This window comes from Erinaceus europaeus, chromosome 19 (assembly GCF_950295315.1).
Source record: "Erinaceus europaeus chromosome 19, mEriEur2.1, whole genome shotgun sequence".
Lineage (NCBI taxonomy): Eukaryota > Metazoa > Chordata > Mammalia > Eulipotyphla > Erinaceidae > Erinaceus > Erinaceus europaeus.
Window position 1 is genome coordinate 25,998,447 of NC_080180.1, and position 20,852 is coordinate 26,019,298.

Sequence of the window (20,852 nt, forward strand, 5' to 3'; positions counted from 1 at the left end):
ACATGGAATACAGACAACTGAAACACATGAACTCGAAAAAAAAATAATCAAATTGCCTCTCAGATTTTGTGAAAACTATGGTGGTTATCATTAGGACCAAGGATGCAGAACTCTGGTGTTGGGTGCAGTATGGAACTCTCCTGATTTAGAATTCTTTCTGCTGGAGCTGAGATATCATAGAGAAAAATGATTTAAGTTTGAAGAGAATTTATCTTGCAATTAAAATTTCCAAAGCTAGCTCTGACTCTGTTGTCCTATTTATGATAAAATGTTTGCTGAGAGGTTCTATGAGCTATCCTGAAGAAAAAGGGTTGGTTTTCCCCTAATTTATTGTGAAATTGTTTATTCACATCTCATATCAATGAGCAAAATGATACATTGGTTATCACACAACTTGGAAAAACCCTGAGCTTTAAATTCAGAGCTTGCAGTGGGAGAGAAAAAAATGAATGGCATGATTTTCTTACTGGTTTCTGGAAGATTGCTTCCTGTCCCCAAATGGCTTGGTCAGTAGTTTTCATAAAAAACAAAAATTTCATAAAAATTCTCTCTGAATATACTGTGACCACCCCCTAGGTATCCAAGAACAGATGAGTGGCTGAGAAAGTTGTGATATACTACTCAGCTGCTAAGAATGAATTGACCTTCTTCCCCTTATCTTGGATGAAATTATCATAGTGGTTCAGAAATCCTGGAAAGGATAATGTAATGTGCTATACATAGATTATGTATTACATGCATATGTATATACATTTATATATATGTGGGTATATCTATGCATATATTCACTAGAAAATGTAGAACACATAGTAGGTGGAAAACTGAGAAGTGTTATGCATGTAAAAACTATTGTATTAACTGGTGACTGTAAAACATTAATCCCCCAATAAAGGAAAAAAATGTTAAAAAAAATTAAAAAATACATAGAACATATATGCCAGGTACTGGGTTTAGAATCAGTGCTTATAAAATATACCAATACCATAAACGTATTACTACTTATAACACACCACAGTTACTATAATATTTATTATTAATTAATGATATATATTACTATAGTGTTTATTAATATAATATTATATATCACTATAATATTTATTAATTTATGTAGCCATGACAGTGCCAATATCAGAGCAGTTTAAGAAGGAAAATACAGAAGGAAATTACATATTATTAACAGAATAATATCTTTACTGTCCTTCATTCTTATTCTCCCTAAATATGCACATTTGTTTATTTATTTAAAAAATTTACTTAATCTATTGTTAAACTCTTTTCTTTCTCTTTGTCTTCTTCTACTTGTTCAGGCCATAATTAAAACTTTTTCTTGAACTACTGCAATGTTTAATTTATTTATTGGATAAAGTCAGAGATAAATCAAGAGGGAAGGGAGAGATAAGAGAAAGAGAGAGGGGGCGGTGGTGCACCCAGTTAAGCACACATAAGTATCAAGCTCAAAGACCTGGGTTTGAGCCCTAGCTCTCCATTTGCAGGGAGAACATTTCATCTGTGGTGAAGCAGGTCTGCAGATGTCTGTATTTCTCTCCATGTCTCTCCCTTCTGGATTTATTTCTGTCCTGTCCAACTGAAAAAAAAAAAAAAGAAAAGGAATAAATGGCTTCCAGGAGCAGTGGATTCTTAGTGCTGGCAACCAGCCTTGTGGAAATAATATATATATATGTATGTATGTATATACACACACACACACACACACACACACACACACACACACACACACGAAGGACAGGGAAGGGTTCAGGTCCTGGAGCATGATGGTGGAGGAGGACCTAGTGGAGTTGTATTATGTGGAAAACTAAGAAATGTTAAATATGTGCAAATTATTGTATTTTACTGTTGACTATAAACCATTAATTCCCCAATAAAGAAATTCTAAAAAAGAAAAAGAAAAAATACATACAAAGAATAACATTGACATTAAGTGGCATATAAGTTGTAGCATTCTTTTTTTAATTCTTTTTTACTTAAAAATTTTTTTATATTTATTTTCCCTTTTGTTACCCTTATTTGTTGTTGTTATTGACATCCTTGTTGTTGGATAGGACAAAGAGAAATGGAGAGAGGAGGGGAAGACAGAGAGGGGGAGAGAAAGATAGACACCTGCAGACCTGCTTCACCACCTGTGAAGCGACTCCCCTGCAGGTGAGGAGTCAGGGGCTGGAATCGGATCCTTATGCAGCTCCTTGCCCTTTGCACCACATCCGCTTAACCCACTGAGCTACCGCCGGACTCTCAGTTGTAGGATTCTTATAATAGATAACAAAGTGATAGCATTTGACTGGAATTTATAGTCCTTATTATGCAGAGTCATATAGTGTTGTACAATGATGTGGATAGATTTAACACTAGTTTTGCATGATACATAAGTAAGCATTAAACACTGCTCTAAACTCAGTAAACTTATATATTAACATCACCTGCACAGGACTGTATAATTTTGCTTGTTATCAAGTTTTTGTTGTTACTGTTTTGTTTTTGTAAACCTTATATTCAGTCTTTGATTAAAGTATCCTTTTAAAATTTAATTAATTTATTTATAAAATGAAAACACTGACAAGTCCATAGATAAGAGGGGTACAATTTCCACTACCACAGCTCCATATACCATCCCCTCCCCTGATAGCTTCCCTATCCTTTAACCCTGCGGGAGTATGGACTCGGGGTCATTATGGGATGCAGAAGGTGGAAGGTCTGTCTTCTGTAATTGCTTTCCCACTGAACATGGGCATTGACAGGTCGATCCATACTCCCAGACTATCTCTCTCATCCCCTAGCGGGGCAGGGTTCTGAGGAAGCAAAGCACTAGGACACATTGGTAGGGTTATCTGTCCAGGGAAGTCTGGTTGGGATCATGGTAGCATCTGGAAGCTGGTGGTTGAAAGGAATTAACATGTAAAGCCATATAAATTGATTAATTATGAACTAAAGGCATATTGCAGGTGAAGATTTGGGGTCTCTGTTTTGTAAGTAGCTAGTAGATCTATTTTATCTATTATATTTCAAAGAGCCCATGACTTTAGTTTTTGCCTGAGCCTGACATATAATATGCAGGTGGACCCAAGTTATTGTCTGAGGAGATGATGTCATGGATGGAAAAAGAGGTAGAAAGCTGGATCAGGGAAGAGAGTAGCTCACAAATATGGGAAAGGTGTATAAATATTTCTGACTGTAAACCCCCATCAATTTGATCTGGGGCCCATATTCAGCATAGATGCCTATGTAATTCTTAGGTCATCAGTAGGAACATTCTGAGTTGCTCCAATTTCAGGACCCATCTTCTTCAGATGGTAGATAGAGTATGTTATCTAACCCCCCTTCAGAGTATAGAACATTTTCTACCACTGTTGACCCAAATTGAGGGCAAGGTCCTATGGGGCCCCCAAAGGGGTCCATTATGTTGTTCCTGATGGAGATGACCAGTGATAATGGAGAGGAGGTTCTATTAAAGATCTAGGCTCATCATGTTTGTGTGAGAATCCCAGGACTCCCCGACCTGGGCCCTAGATGATGGGGTGGCCTGACAGTGACTAACGAGTCATCATTAAAGTATGACAGTCTCTTGCCCTTATTCAGCTTTCTTAGTCCTTACTTTGATAAGGTTAGCTTTGGAGTGACTGAGGGAAGTATAATAGGAAGTAAGTTAGGAGTGTATCTAAGTCTAAGTAGAAACAATTTCATTAGGAACTTTATGGTGACTTTTTAGGTATTTCTACTTCCTTGCTTCATTTTTTGACTCACTGCAAACTATTGTGCACTCTTGCTTTAAGGTATATATTTTGCCCTAATTTATGGGTGCATATGTACATCTGCCCTATCTCATGGGACCTGGTCTATATCTAGGTTTTGAGGCTTTGTTAGGAATTGGACCACCTGAAATGGAATTAAGGACTCCTATGAGAAAGGAAAGATCTCACTAGAGTAATGAGGCTGAAGGGTTGACATTCCATGAATGACATCTCTGGACACAGTCAAAAATGAAGCATGCCAAGGTGGTATTCACTGCATTGAAAAGGCTGGGATGAGCAGATGCAGTACCAGTTGGTATGAACTGAGAGAAGCATGCAAGAAAGTGAGCCCCACCCTAGAGGTTCCAGGACTGGGTAAAATATAGGCTCTATAGAGGAAGCAGGAGGTTCCTGCTGTCTTAGGGTTTAAGAAGGCAATATGGAGTAGGGTACCAAAGTAAAAACCCTGGGATGAGGGTGGATGTTCGGCTTCCTGGGGTGGCAGGGGTGGGGGTGGGTGAGATGGGACACAGTCTTTTGGTGGTGGGAATGGTGTTTATGTTCACTCCTTTCAATTTTTAGTCATATAACTCACTATTTAATTGAGAGGGGAAAAACTGTATGTCTCAAACTTTTTAAAGCACAGACTGAGTCTTTTTAATACATAGGCTAAGTCTTTGTTATGTTGACTCTCTTAAAAGCCTAGACAGAGAGAACAGAAACAACCGGTGGCATAGCTATATAGAAATAATGTCAAAGGACATAAATTATGGTGATGTTGTGTATGATACAGCAAATCCTAACAAAAGAATTTTTCAAAGTTAAACCAATTACCAAATAATGTGATGATAGCAATAACTATCTATTGTCTTCTTATCCCTAGGACAGTAGGAATCTCCTGCTTCCTCTATAGAGTCTATATTTACCCCAGTCCTGGGACCTTAGGGTGGGGCTCACTTTCCTGCATGCTTCTCTCAATTCATACTAAATGATATTGCACCCGCTGATCCCAACCTAATCCCAACGAGTACCACCTCAGCATGCTTCATTTCAGACTGTGTCCAGAGGTGTCAGGTTTGGAATGTCAACCCTTTAGTCTCATTACTCGGATGAGACCTTTCCTTTCATATTATTCTCTAATTCCATTTCAGGTGGTTCACTTCCTAACAAAGTCCCAAAACCTAGATATAGATCAGGTCCCATAAGATAGAGCATATGTTCACATGTATCCATAAATTAGGGCAAAATATATACCTGAAAACAAAAGTACACAATAGTCTGCAGTGAGTCAGTATAAAGGTTCCTAATGAAATAGTATCTAATTAGACCTAGATATATCTCCTCACCTACTTCCTATATGGTTCACTCCAAAGCTAACCTTAGCAAAGCAAGGACTGCAAAAGCTGAATAAGGGCAAGAGACTGGCATACTTAATGATGACTCTTTAGTCACCATCAGACCACTCCATTATTTGAGGCCCTAATCGGGGAGTCCTGAGATCCCAAATAGACATGATGGTCCTAGACCTCAAATAAATCCCTCTCTCCATTGTTACCAGTCATCTCTATCAGGAACAACAAATTAGACCCCTTTGTGGGCCCCCCATAGGACCCTGCCCTCAACTTGGATCAACAATTGTAGAGAATGTTCCATCCTCCAGAGGAAGGATGGACAACATACTCTATGCTACACATGAGGAAGATGGGTCCATATTGGGGCAGCTTGGGATGTTCCTACTCATGACCACAGAATGTGAGCTCACATCTACAGGGATGCAGAGGTCACATAGGCTCCTAAGTTAAATATGGGCCCCAGACCAAATCAAATAAATGGGGTTACAGTCAACAACCTTTCCCATATTTGGGAGCTACTCTCTTCCCTGATCCAGCTTTCTGGTCCTTTTTCCAGCCATGGCATCATCTCCCCAGACAATAACTTTGATCCACCTGGATATCAGATTTCAGGCTCAGGAGAAAAAAAACTAGTATAGCCACAGGCCCTTTGGAATATAACTAAAATATATTTACTTGCTATCTACAAAATGGAGGACCTTTAGGTTCATGATTGTTCAACAGTTTGTTTGGCTATGTATGTTAACTATCTTTTCAGCCACCAGGTTCCAGATGCTAGCATGATGCCAACCAGACTTCCCTAGACAGACAACACTACCAATGTGTCCGGGAACTCTGCTTCCCCAGAGCCCCACCCTACTAGGAAAAGAGAGAGGCAGACTGGGAGTATGGATTGACCAGTCAACACCCATGTTCAGTGGGGAAGCAATTACAGAAGCCAGACCTTCCACCTTCTGCATCGCACAATGACCATACTCCCAGAGGAATAAAGAATAGAACAGCTATCAGGGGAGGGGATGGGATATAAAGTTCTGGTGGTGGAAATTGTGTGGAGTTGTACCCCTCTTATCCTATGATTTGTCAATGTTTCCTTTTTTATAAATAAATAAATAAATAAATAAATAAAATAGAAGGCAATAGCTGCAATCAAATTATTTGGCAATTGAGTTGACTTGAAAAATCTCATTGTTAGGATTTTCTATATCATACACTACCTTACCATAATTTGTCCTTTGATGGTATAGATATAAATATCTTATAAGGTAATTCCACTGGTTGCTATTAGAAGAGCCAACATTTCCAAGAGTCAGGTTTGTGCATTAAAAAGTTTGAGACATTCAACCACTTTTCCCTCCCTCATATTAATTAAATAGTGATTTATATGACTACAAGTAAATAGGAGTATACATAAACACCACTCCCACCCCCAAAAGACTGTGTCCTGTCCCATCTGTTGGTATGCTTCTAATTATGCTTCTAAAACCCCTTCTGTTTCATTGGTTTAATCCCCCCTGCTTAACACTATTCTATTTACATAACCACTGTTAACTAAGCACAACCCTGCCTGCAGGGTATTGGTTTAATCCCCATTGGTTCATGATGCCATTTTGCTCTGACCCCCTCTCCTAGTACACCCTGATTTCCACCAGTCTTTTTTCACTCCACCCTCTCTACGGCACATCCTGTTTCCACCCTATTTGGCGAGTATATATATAAGGACAGGATTGTGATTAGGTATAGCTTACCTTAGATTGTGCTGCGTTCCACATGAATAAAGACTGAACTGCGCACCACTCAGCCATGAGTCTCTGGTCATCTCTCTGTCTCCCACCCATGAAGCAAGTTAGCCCGGCACCCATCCTCCCCCACTCCCCAGTAAAGTTGAGCATCCACCCTCACCCTCCACTCAGAGATTTTTTTCTTGGTGCCCTACTCCAAACTCAGTTAGATCCTGTTTTGAGTTTCTCCTTCTGTTGTTCTTTCTGAACTTCTGTTTATGAGTAGGATTATACCATTACTAGTCTTTGACTTTTTTTTTATTTAAGAAAGAATTAACAAAACCATAGTGTAGGAGGGGTACAACTCCACACAATTCCCACCACCCAATCTCCATATACCACCCCCTCCCCTGATAGCTTTCCCATTCTCTATCCCTCTGGGGTCACCCAGGGTCATTGTGGGTTGCAGAAGGTACAAGGTCTGGCTTCTGTAATTACTTAACCAATAAACATGGTCGTTGACTGGTTGGTCCATACTCCCAGTCTGCCTCTCTCTTTCCCTAGTAGGGTGGGTCTCTGGGGAAGTGGAGCTCCAGGACACATTGGTGGGGTCTTCAGTCCAGGGAAGCCTGGCTGGCATCCTGATGACATCTGGAACCTGGTGACTGAAAAGAGAGTTAACATATGCAGCCAAACAAATTGTTGAGCAATCATGGACCCAAAGCTTGGAATAGTGGAGAGGAAGTGTTAAGGGGAGTACTCACTGCAAACTCTAGTGTACTTCTGCTTTCAGGTATATATTTTGCAGTAGTTTACAGATACGTGTGAACATATGCTCTCTCTCACAGAGACTGGTGTGTATCTAGGTTTTAGGACTTTGTTAGAAAGTGAACCACCTGAGATGGAATTAGAGTATACTATGAAAGGAAAGGTCTCACCCGAGTAATGAAGCTGAAGGGTTGTCATTCCCCATGAGTAGTCTCTGGACACAGTCTGAAGTGAAGCATGTTGAGGTGGCAATCGTTGTGTTGGTTAGGTTGTGGTCGGCAGATGCAATATTATTTGATATGGATTGGGAGAGGCATACGGGAAAGTGGGCCCTATCCAATGGTTCCAGGACTGGGGGAAGTAGAGGCTCTATAGTGGAGATGTGAGGTTCCTGCTGCCTTAGGGTTCAAAAACACAATCGATAGTTAATATTATCATCACATTATTTAGATGTGAAAAGTCCCTTTGTTAGGGTTTGCTGTACAGTACCCAGTATCTTGTATATAGTTGTGCTATTGGTTGCTTCTGATCTACTTGGTCTAGGCTTTTGAGAGAGTCTGCATATCAATTACACAGCCTATTTATTAAGAAGATTCAGTTTGTGTTTTGAAAAACTTTGAGACATACAATTAATTTTCCCCCACACATATTAATTAACTAGTGATTTATATGTCTACATTTTACTAGGAGTGTACATAAACACCATTCCCATCACCAAAAGACTGTGACTCATCCCTCCCACCCACTCCCACCCCCATTGGCCCAGGAAGCTGCATGTCTACCCCTCACCACAAGGTTTTTACTTTGGTGCCCTACTTACAATTTGATCAGGTCCTGATTTTTGTTTCCCTTTCAGATCTTCTTTCTCAACTTCTGTTGATGAGTGGGATCATCCCATACTCATCTTTATCTTTCTGACTTAGCTCACTTAACATAATTCCTTCTAGCTCTGCCCAAGATGGGTCAGAGAAGGTGGGTTCATTGTTCTTAATAGCTGCATAGTATTCCATTGTGTATATATACCACAGCTTTCTCAGCCACTCATCTGTTGTTGGGCACCTGGGTTGCTTCCAAGTTTTAGCTATTATGAATTGTGCTGATATTAACATAGGAGTACACACCTCTGTTTGGTTGGGTGTTATGGAGTCCTTGGGGTATAACCCCAGGAGAGGAATTACTGGATCATATGGAAGGTCCATGTCTAGCCTTCTGAGAGTTTTCCAGACTGCTCTCCACTGAGGCTGGACCAATTTACATTCCCACCAGCAATGTAAAAGGGTTCCTCTGTCCCCACAACCTCTCCAGCATTTGTTGCTGCTGTCCTTTTTGATGTATGCCATTCTTACAGGAGTGAGGTGGTATTGTCTTAATTTTCATTTCTCTGACAATCAGTGACCTGGAGCAGTTTTTCATATGTTTGTTAGCCTTTTGGATCTCCTCTGTAGTGAATGTTTTGTTCATATCCTCTGCCCATTTTTGGATGGGGTCATTTGCTTTTTTGGTGCTAAGTTTGCTGAGCTCTTTATATATTTTGGTGATTAGTTTCTTGTCTGATGTATGGCATGTGAAGATCTTCTCCCATTCTGTGAGGGGTCTCTCTGTTTGTTTAATAGTTTCTTTGGATGTGCAGAAGCTTTTCAATTTGATGTAGTACCATTGGTTTGTTTCTGCTTTAGTCTTCCTTGCAATTGGGTTTGATTCATCAAAGATGTCCTTGAGGTGTAGGTGGGAAACTGTTTCACCAATGTTTTCCTCTAAGTATTTGATAGTTTCCAGTCTGACATCTAGGTCTTTGATCCATTTGGAGTTGATTTTTGTTTCTGTTGACATAAGGTGGTTCAATTTCATTCATCTACATGTTACTACCCAGTTTTTCCAGCACCATTTATTGAGGAGAGCATCCTTTTTCCATTTAATCCTTTGGGCCCCCTTATCAAAGATTAGATGTCCATAGGTGTGGGGATTTATTTCTGGGCTTTCAATTCTGTTCCACTCTGTGCCTATTTTTGTTCTATACCATGCTGTTTTGATGATGATGGCTTTATAATATAGTTTAAGGTCTGGGAGTGTGATGCCTCCATTTCTGTTTCTTTTCCTCAAGATGGTTTTGGCAATTCTAGGTGTTTTCAGGTTCCAGATAAATGATTGTAGTGTCTGTTCTATTATCTTAAAGAAGCTTGGTGGAACTTTGATGGGTATTGCATTAAATTTGTATATGGCTCTGGGGAGAATATTCATTTTGATGATATTTATTCTTCTAATCCATGAGCATGGGATATCTTTCCATTTCTTGGTATCAGTTTCTATCTCGTTGAGTAGCGACTCATAGTTTTCAGCATACAAGTCTTTCACTTCTTTGGTCAACTTTATTCCTAGGTATTTGATTGATTTTGCTGAAACAGTAAATGGGAGTGATTTCTGGATGTCTTCTTCTTCAGATTTAGTGTTTGCATAAAGAAATGCCACTGATTTTTGTACATTGATTTTGTAGCCTGATACCTTGCTATATTGCCTAATAACTTCCAGTAGTTTTCTGTTGGATTCTTTAGGTTTTTCTATGTATACATCTGCAAATAGTGAGAGCTTGACTTCTTCCCTTCCAATCTGTATTCCTTTGATTCCTTTCTCTTGCCTGATTGCTATGGCAAGAACTTCCAATACTATGTTGAACAGTAATGGTGACAGTGGACAGCCCCCGATCTAGTCCCCGATCTGAGGGGGAATGCTTTCAGCTTCTGTCCATTGAGTATGATGTTGGCTGTAGGTTTGCTACATATAGACTCCACTATTCTGAGGAATTTCCCATCTATTCCTATTTTTTGTAGAGTTTTGAGCATGAATGGGTGTTGGATTTTGTCAAAGGCTTTCTCTGCATCTATTGAGATAATCATGTGGTTTTTGGCTTTGCTTTTATTGATGTGGTGAATGACATTGATTGACTTACGGATGTTGAACCAGCCTTGCATTCCTGGGATGAATCCCACTTGGTCATGATGAACTAACTTTTTGATAAGTTGCTGTATCTGGTTGGCCAAGATCTTGTTCAATATTTTGGCATCTATGTTTATCAGCGATATTGGTCTGTAGTTTTCCTTTTTTGTTCTGTCCCTATCATCTTTTGGTATCAGGGTGATGTTGGCTTCATAGAAGGTGGAAGGGAGTATTCCTGTTTCTTCAATCTTATGGAAAAGCTTAAGAAGTATGGGTACTAACTGTTTCCTGAAAGTTTTGTAGAATTCATTTGTGAAGCCATCTGGTCCAGGACTTTTGTTGTTGGGGAGATTCTTAATAATGGTTTTAATTTCTTTGTCTGTGATTGGTGCATTTAGATTTTGTAGTTCTTCTTGGTTCAGTTTTGGAAGGGCATATGCTTCTAGGAATTGTTCCATTTCTTCCAGATTCTCTAGCTTGGTGGCGTATAGTTCTTTATAGAAGTTTTGCAGGATTCTCTGGATTTCTGTGGTGTCAGTTGTGATATCTCCTCCATCATTTACAATTCTATTAATTTGAGTCTTCTCTCTTTTTTGTTTGGTGAGTCTGGCTAGGGGTTTGTCAATTTTGTTTAATCTTTCAAAGAACCAACATTTGGCTTCATTGATCTTTTGTATGGTTCTTTGATTTTCGATGTTGTTTATTTCTGCTCTAACTTTAGTGATTTCTGTCCTTCTGGTTGCTTTAGGGTTCCTTTGTTCCTCTTCCTCTAAGTCCTTGAGCTGTGCAGTAAGGTCGTTCATTTGAGCTTCTTCTTGGTGTTTAATATGTGATTGTATGGCTATAAGTTTCCCTCTCAGTACTGCTTTAGCTGTGTCCCAAATATTTTGATAGGTTGTGTCTTCATTTTCATTTGTTTCCAGGAACATTTGAATTTCCTGCTTGAGTGAGTGTCTGACCCAGTGGTTCTTAAGGAGTATGTTGTTTAGTTTCCAAATTCTGTGACTTTTAATAATTTTCTGTTTGTTGTTAAATGTTAGTTTTACTCCACTGTGGTCTGAGAAGATACTTGGGATGATTTTGATGTTCTTGAACTTATTGATGCTGTCTTTGTGGCCTAACATGTGGTCTGTCCTTGAGTATGTGTTATGTGGATTTGAAAAGAAGGTGTATTCCAGTTTTTTGGGGTGAAGGCCTCTGAAAATGTCCTAGAGGTCTAGTCTGTCAATCTCTTCATTCAATTCTCTTGTATCTTTGTTGGTTCTCTGCTTTGTTGATCTGTCTAAGTGTGAGAGTGGGGTATTGAAGTCTCCCACTATTATTGTATTACTATTGATATATTTTAAAAATTCTTTCAGTAGGTGCTTAATGTATTTAGATGGTCCCTCATTAGGTGCATAGATGTTAATAAATGTTAAGTCTTCTTGGCTGATTGATCCTCTAATCATTATATAATGTCCTTACCTATCTTTTATTACTTTATTTAATTTAAAATCTATCGTGTCTGAGATGAGAATGGCTTTTCCTGCCTTTTTTTGTGGTCCGTTAGCCTGTATGATAGTTTTCCATCCTTTCACTTTAAGTCTGTGTTTATCTTGTTGTGACAGATGGAATTCTTGCAAGCAGCATATGGGTGGGTTATGTTTTCTGATCCATCCCCCCATCCTGTGGCTTTTGATGGGTGAGTTTAAGCCACTTATTGATATTTCTCGATATTATGGATTTAATGTATTGTAGTGCCATTGTTCAAAAAAAATTTTGTTTGCTCTGATATATTGCAAGTATTATAGTGATGTTCTTGTTTATAAGAGGTCTTTTAGAAGACCTCTTTCAGGGCCGGTTTGGTGATGGTTGCCTCCTTTAACTGTTGTTTGTCTAAGAAGGTTTTGATCCCTCCATCTAGTTTGAATGGAAGTCTAGCAGGATATATTTTCCTTGGTTGAAACCCTTTTTCATTCAGGGCTCGATAGATATCTTGCCATTCTCTTCTGGCTTTTAGAGTTTGAGTGGAGAAGTCTGCAGATAATCTTATGGGTTTTCCCTTGTATGTGACTTTTTGTTTCTCTCTTGCAGACTTTAGGATCCTTTCTTTATCCTTACTTCTTCTCATTGTGACTATGATGTGTCTTGGTGTCTTCAGGTTTGGGTTGATTTTGTTTGTTACTCTCTGGGCCTCTTGAATCTTGATGTCCTTTCTGTTATTCAGGTCTGGGAAGTTTTCTTCTATAGTTTCCTCTAGAATGTTTGCTTCCCCTTCCTCTCTTTCTTCCTTTGGCAGGCCAATTATACGAATGTTACTTCTTTTGAGATCATCCCATATGTCTCTGTTGTTGTTTTCAGTGTCTCTCAATCTCTTTTTAAGCTCTTTCACCTCTTTCTTCATTTTCTCTAACTCATCCTTTGTCTGACTAATTCTGTTTTCTGCTTCTGTTAGTCTGTTTTCCCTTGCCTCAGCTTCTTTCTTCAGTTCAGCTATTTCAGCTTTCAGTTCTCTAATTGCCTCAAGATAATCAGTATTTTCCTTGGGGGTCTCAACTGTTGTTTCCCTAATACTGCCGTTCCTTTCCTCCAATGTTGTTTTCATGTCTGTGATTAATAAGTTTATTATTGCTTGCATACTTTTCTTATCTATGGTTACTTCTGGCTGATTTGTAGTTTCTTCTGGGATCTTATCTTCATTCATTGGAGTAGCAATTTTATTTGTTTTTGATCTACCCATTTTTTTAAATTTATGTGTTTCTTTTTTTATGCTCTGTTGTTCCTCAGTTGTTGTGTCTTGAGTACAAGCTACACTGTACTAAATACCTTTATGACAACGTCAGGAATTACAGTAGCAACTGAAGCAATATTGAAGCTGTTTAATCACTACCAGTTAGCCAAACAATTTCTCCAGTACATGAAAAAATAGTAACCAAATCCCAGTGAATAAGAAAGAGAAAAGAAAGAAGGGATAGCAAGAATAGACAGTTATGCAAGTCTACTATCCACTGTATATTCTAGGGGTAACAAGAGGGGAAAGGGAAGTAGAGCAGAGATACACACATAGAGAGTCCACTCTGAGTCAGATTTCTTCCCCAAAATAATTCACAAATTCAGAAAGGCAAAGAAGAAGGAAGAAGTGTATGACAAGATAAAAAAAAAGAAAAAAAGAAAAAAGAGACAAGGGAGAGAAAAGAGTAAAGATAAGAATAAGAGCTGTAATTAAAGAGCAATTAAAGGAAAGTTTTTTTTGATTACTTTATTTTTAATTTAATTTAATTTTTTTAATTAGCTAGGAGGAGGAGGGAGGGGAGAGTCTGTAGAGGAGGTAGGAGTAAGGAGAGAAGTTCCTCCCACAATAGATAAGATGCCAAGCAATGAAAGATTCCCTAAGAGTTAATTCTGATCAACCTAAAGGGGGGAAAGATATATGCCTTTATATAATATTAATAATAAAATAAAGCAGGGAAAAAAAACCCTGTCCCAGATTACCTCAAACCTCGTGATCAAAGGCAGCTGACTGTTAAGAAAGAGAAAAAAAAAAAAAATCTCAGGACTAGACAAGGATAGCTGAAATAGACAGTTATGAAAATCTACTATCCACTGTATATTCTAGGGGTAGCTAAAGGAGGAAGGGAAGTAGAGCAGAGATACTCGCAGTGAGAGTCCACTCTGAGTCAGAATTCTTTTCCAAAATAATTCCCAAATGTGTATCAGTGAATTCAAAAAGGCACTGTTTGGTGGTGTGGGGGATGGGACCTGTGGCTTTGGAAGCTGTAGCATTAAGGAAGAAAGGATGGCAAGAATGAGAAAAAAAAATAGAGAGAGAGAAAAAAGAAAAAGATAAGAAAAAAGAACAGTCATAAAAGAGCAGTGAAAGGAAAGAGTTATTTATTTATTTATTTTTAATTATTTACTTAGCTATGCGGGGTGAGGTGGGGGGGGTGGCTACTTAGAAAGAAAAAAGGCCAGAGGTTTCAGAAGACTTAGAATGAATGATACTCCCTGGTGGGACAGTAATCTTGGTAAAGAAAGAAGCTCAGCAGGGGAGCCTGTTAGTAGCTCGTCCCCAGGGACTGGTTTATGGGGGGGGGAAGGGGGAGGAGGTGTGCTTTATGATTTAAAAGAAAATTTTTTTCCCTTTTTTCTACTCTATTTTTTAACCCAAATTAAGTTATAGTCACCTCCTTGGACCCCTTATTGACTGGCCTACTAAAGGCAGAAAATCCTACCGTTTCCAGAAGATGTGGTCAGAGCTCAAGCCACTAGCAGCTTCTCAGTCCACCATCTTCTGGGAACCCCCAGTCTCTGACTTTCTGACTTAGCTCGCTTAACCTCCAGGATGGGTCAGAGAAGGTGGGTTCATTGTTCTTATTAGCTGTGTAGTATTCTACAGCTTTATCAGCCATTTATATGTTGTTGGGCACCTGGGTTGCTTCCAGGTTTTAGCTATTACAAATTAAGCTGCCATGAACATAAGTATACACATATCTTTTTGGTTGGGTGTTATGGAGTCTTGAGGAATATCCCTAGGAAAGGAATTACTGGGTCACAGATTAAAGTATTTTAAGATTAAAAAAAAAAAGAAGAGAGAGAGAGAGGAGAGACCCACAGCACTGATTCACCATTTGGGAAGCTTCCCCAGCACTTGTGAAGTTTCTACCCCCTACCTCAGCTGCAGGCCCTTCAACCTGTGTCCTTGCATATCATAACATGTGAGCTCAACCCAGTGTGCTACCACCAGGTTTCTTTACTTTGATCCTTCTATCTTATTCTAGTCTTAGATTGTGCAACAATTATCATTTAGTTTGTGTTTTCTCTCTCCTCCCTTTCTCTCTCTCTTCATTTCATTCGTTCTTTTTTTTCTGCCAGAGTTATTCCTAGGCAAATGATTCTACCAGTCATAAATTTTTTTCATATTAAAGTGAGGAAAATGCAGAGAGAAGGAGGAGGAGGAGGAGGAGGAGAAGGAGAAGAAGAAGAAAAGGAAGAAGAAGTAAATGAAAAAGGAGGAGGAGGAGAGAGGATTGACCTCTTCTGGGTAAAATGTGGGTTCTACTAGGTAAATTATCTCCTAGGCCCACAATTTGTCCACATTTTTAGATTCAACCAAATCTCAGATCAACATGTTCACTCAGAATTCACTGAGTATTAATTGAGCACCTATCAGAAGTATTAGGACTACAAAAATAAGCAAGGAGGCTCTTCAGTTTAATGGAAGATATAGACATGTAACAGCAACAACAAAAACAGCAAAATGTTCTCAGGTACAGTGGAAATGCAAAGATGAGAAAGAGAAATTTTATCTTGGGAGTGCATTGAAGGGAGAGGGAGAAAGAGAAGGAAAGAGAGAAAGAACGGGAGAGGTTAATTGACTGATGACGAGGCAAATTAGAGAATTTGAGAAAAATATTAGTTTTTTTATTGCCATTATTGTTGGGGCTTGGTGCCTGCACCATGAATCCACATCTACTGATGATTTTTTTTAGAGAAAGAAAGGGAAATTGGGAGGAAAGTGGGACAACAAGAAGGAGAAAGACAGACACTTGTACCATAGCACTGCTTCACTGCTGGTGACACTTCCCCCACCCAGCAGGAAGGACAGAAAGCTTGAACCTATTCCTTGCACAGGTAATATGCACCATCTACTGGTTATGCCACTGCCAGTCTTTGAGGAAGTGATATATTTATAGAGGTGGTGAGTTGAATATGTCTGCACAGAGTATGGCATTGGATTAATCTAGTGCATTTTAAAAGAATAAAGAATTTTGATATAGAAAAGGATAGAATTTCTTATTAAGGTAAAACTAGGATTGAGGGAGTCAGGTGGTAGCTCAGTGGATTAATCTCAGATGGCTCAAAGTGCAAGGGCCAGTGTAAAGATCCTGGTTGGAGCCTCTGACTCTCCATGGGAGTCATTTTACAGGCGGTGAAGCAGGTCTGCAGGTGATCTATCTTTCTCTCCCCCTCTCTGTCTTCCCCTCCCCTCTCCATTTCTATCTGCCCTATCCAACAGTGATGACATCAATAGTAACTATAACAATAAAATAAGGGCAACAAAAGGGAATAAATATTTAAAAAACAAATAAAAAACTGGGATTGAGCACAAATAACTAAGTTAATGAATCTCAGCAGGCATCTTAAAGCCTTGGCATGAGTAAAGTTTATATTTTCTGAAATTTTGATTCAAGAGGTGTTATAAGACCATGATTTTCAATGTTAGTTTAGTTACAGTCAGGGATGATCCAGAGAAATTGTTTATTTAGCACCAGTGATGAAAAATGGGCATGAGATGTTTTAGGTTAGATGTCCACACTTATTTTCAACGTTTATTGTATAATGTTGGACATTAAGCCAGCCCTCTGCTCCCCCCCTGCTCCATTGCTGATACTATGGCCTATTTACATAATCATTGTTTTGCCTGAAAGACTCCCCACCCATTCCTTTGATCTATCTTCTTTCTACCTCGAGACCCACCCTGCCTGCAGTTAAATCCCGCCAGTTAAAACCCTAGCAACCATTGCTATGGAAGCTTTCTACCTTCCCTCTCTTTCTTTTCTCCACCCCCTTTCCCTGCCATCTCCGTTCCTGACTTTCCACTTCCAGCTTTACCCTATAAAGCCCACTTCTGTTCCTGGTTTTACCTCTCTTTCCTCTCCTGCATCCTGCCCTAGAGAAGAGCTGGTGTGCAGAGTGGGAGGCGGCCTTTTTAGTTTGGTGCCATGTGGCTTAACCTGATGTACTCACACCTGACTCTGGGGCCCCCACATAAATAAAGAATTATATTACCATGCTGCCACGAGTTCCTGGTATCTCTCCCGTGATGCAAGCCCGGCAGTATAAATAGAAGTTGTAGATTCAGTGTTCCAGGGACTTTAGAAACACATCAAAAGACACAAAAATAAGATCCTAATTCAAAAGAGAAAAGCAAAGATTATAGTGATATTGAAAGTCAAAACTGGAAGAGATCTTACCTGTTGTTTTTATTTTACAGAGAAATTCAGAAAGATGATATGATATGCCAAAGTTACACAACAAGCTATAGAATTAATAAAGTTAAATATAGAACTTCAAGTCTTATATATTGAGTAGGAAAAATGTTAAGATGGGAAATGTATCTAAATACCGTAAACTGTATACCCCATCAATCTGAACTAGGGCCCATGTCTGTTCATATTTAGTACAGGCGCCGGTGTAGCCTCTGCATCCCTGTTTGTCTGAACTTGCATTTTATGAATCATAGCTAGGAACATTCTAGGCTGCACTCATTTCAGGAACAGTCTTCCTTGAGTGGGAGAATATGCTGACTTAGTTTCTCTTCGGAGAGTGGGGTAGTAGTCCCTACCACTGTTGTTCCACACTGAAGGCAAGGTCCTATAGAGGTCCACAAGAGGGTTTTTGATTTTCCTGATGGAGAAGACCAGTGATGGTGGAGACAGGGAACTGTTAGATGTCTAGTCCCAGTTTTTGTAGTCCTTACTTTATCTGATAGGGTTGGACTTAGAGTGACTGAGGGAAGTGAAATGGCAAGTAGGTGAGGAGGGTATCTAGGTCTAAGTAGAAACTACTTGGTTAAATACTTTATGGTGTCTGTTTATATCTTTCTAATTGTTTTCTTGCACTTACTGTGTCACTGCAGACTATTACTTTAAGTTATCTGTTCTCCCGTAATAGGATCCATGTACACATGTGCCCTATTTTGTGGCTTTGTAAGGAAGTGTGTCACCTGAAATGAAATTAAAGAGACCTATGAGCTAGGAAAGGTCTCACCAGAGTAGAGGAGCTAGAGGGTTGGCATTCCACATTTGGCGTCTCTGGACATTGTCCTGTTGTAATTAACTTGAAGGGACTTTGCTGCAGCATGCATAATTGATTTGGCTGTGGGGAAAGTTAAAACAAATCAAGGCTTTATTAGGGTGGTATAGGGTACAGGATTTAATATATTAGGTGCCATTAAATAAGAAGTTATAGGGTGGGTAAATAAGACAGTTTCATATGCCCAGGATTAAGTTACCCAAAGTTCAGCCCCATGTGTTTATATTTTTCCAGTCAGCAGTAGCCTGGTGGGTCCTGGGAAGCCTCAGCTGAGGTCACTGCAAGCCAGATTTTTCACTCCTAACCTAGAAATAATGCAAGGTAGGGAATGCAAAGGGACTCCATGCTCCAAGTGTCCAAAGCCCCCGGCTCTATTTGGCTGTTCTGACAGCAGCAAGAGCCAAGTTGGGCAGTACTCCTTGGCCCTGTGAGTTTTGAAGCAAATCCTGTTTGTACTCTGTGGGTTCTGAGGCAATTATTCAATATGTCTTTGACTTCATTATGAAAACAATGTGTAAAGGATGCCCACTTCTAGAACCCTGGGAGTATATGTCTTCTCCAGATTGCCTTATCAGGTCTCTCCCCCCAATGTCAGCACAGGGCCTCCTCACTGCTGCTCCAGCACCCAAGGAACAGTAGAAATGGAGACTCAGTTGGAATTGCTGAGCCTGAGGGGATCCTCTCCTCCTTTCAGAAGTTTATTTGTTGATAAAACTCAGACCAGAGGCGGTGCCTCAACCGGCAAACTTCAGAACTGTTTCCAGCATTTCTGAGTAGATACAGGCTTTCAGCTCTAGGAATCACTTCTTAGGTTCCTATCTGTCCACAAGCCAAATGCGTTGGCACTCACCCATGACTTAGTGGGTTCCCAAAGTATTCCAAGTCTTCCTGTCTTGCTGTGTTCTCAGGTGATCTTCTTTGTTTTTCTTAGTTTACTACGGAGAGGAGAGAGCCACAGCTGCTGCTACTCTCAAAATAACTATATCTTAAGCAAGACCAGTTGCTTCTGGTCTCCCTGGTTTAATATTATAGGTGACATAATATTTCAAGAAAAGTTATTGTTAAAAATACATTAACTATTTAAGCTTGACATTAAAATTCAATCAAGTTATTAATTTAGATTGAAAGAATATGTATTCAGAATTGAAGTCTGTGCATTAAAGTTTAGAGACACTCAGTCTATTTTCCCCTCATATTGATTAGTGATTTATATCACTATAAGTCAATAGGAATATATATTAGCACCATTTGTGCCAACAAAGGTCTGTGTCTCTAACCACAACACCTAACTGTGAAGCTGAAAATTAACCCTCACTTCCCCTCAGAATTTTTTATTTTGGTGTAGTACTACAATCTCAGTCAAAATCTCCTTTGTGCTTCCATTTATGTTCTTTTTTCTCAACTTCTGTTTATTAAAGGGATCATATCATACTTATCTTGTCTTTCTGGCTTAGCTAACTAAAAATAGTTTCTTCTAGGTCCATCCAAGATGAGGCAAAAAAAAGTGGATTAATTATTCTTATAGCTGAGTACTATTCCATTGTGTATATATACCACAACTTTCTCAGCCACTCATCTGTTGTTGAACATCTGGGCTGCTTCTAGGTTTTGGCTATCATGGATTGTGCTGCTAAGAACATAGGTGTACACAAATCTTTTTGGATAGGAGTGATTGACTCCTTTGGATATATCCATAGGAGAGAAATTATTGGCTCATAGGAAATGTCTATTTCAAGCCTAGTGAGTGTACTCCAGACTCCTCTCCACAGGGGTTGAACAAATTTACCTTTCCCGCAGAAGTGCAAAAGGGCTCTTTTGTCCCCACAACCTCTCCAGCATTGGTTGTTGTTGTCATTTATTTATTTTTTAATTAATTTATAAAGTGGAAATGTTGACAAAACCGTAGGATAAGAGGGGTACAATTCCACACAGTTCCCACCACCAGAGCTTTGTATCCCATCCCCTCCCTTAAAAGCTTTCCTATTCTTTCTTTCTGAGTGCAGGATAATTATGGAGTGCATAATGTGGAAGGTCTGGCTTCTGTAATTGATTCTCCACTGAACATGGACATTGACAGGTTGATACATATCCCCAGTTTCCCTTTTATAAAATTTTTATTTATAAAATGGAAATATTGACAAGACCATAGGACAAGAGGGGTACAATCCCACACTGTTTCCTCCATGAGAACTCCATATCCAGTCCCTTCCCTTGATAGCTTTCCTAGTCTTACTCCTTCTGGGAGTATGGATCCAGGGTCATTATGGGGTGCAAAAGGTGTCTTCTGTAATTACTTCTCTGCTGAACATTGGCATTGGCAAATTGATCCACACTCCCAGCCTATCTCTCTCTTTCCCTAGTGGGACAAGCGTCTGGGGAGGTGGGGCTCTGTTGGGAAACTGAGAGGAGCCTCACAAAGCAGACAGCTTCCCTTGCTCCACCCTGCATCCCCAATGCTATGGCCTATCTACATAATCATTGTTTTGCCTGGGAGATCCCCACCCATTCCATTCCTTTGATCTGTCCTCTGGACCTTAGCAACAGTT

General features: G+C 39.4%; 1 long non-coding RNA gene across 1 annotated transcript in view; it reads left to right on the forward strand.

The window, feature by feature from the left end:
• Nucleotides 1–20,852, forward strand: part of LOC132534621 (uncharacterized) — a 173,551-nt gene that overhangs the window by 99,493 nt on the left and 53,206 nt on the right. The gene's annotated exons all lie outside the window — the stretch shown is intronic.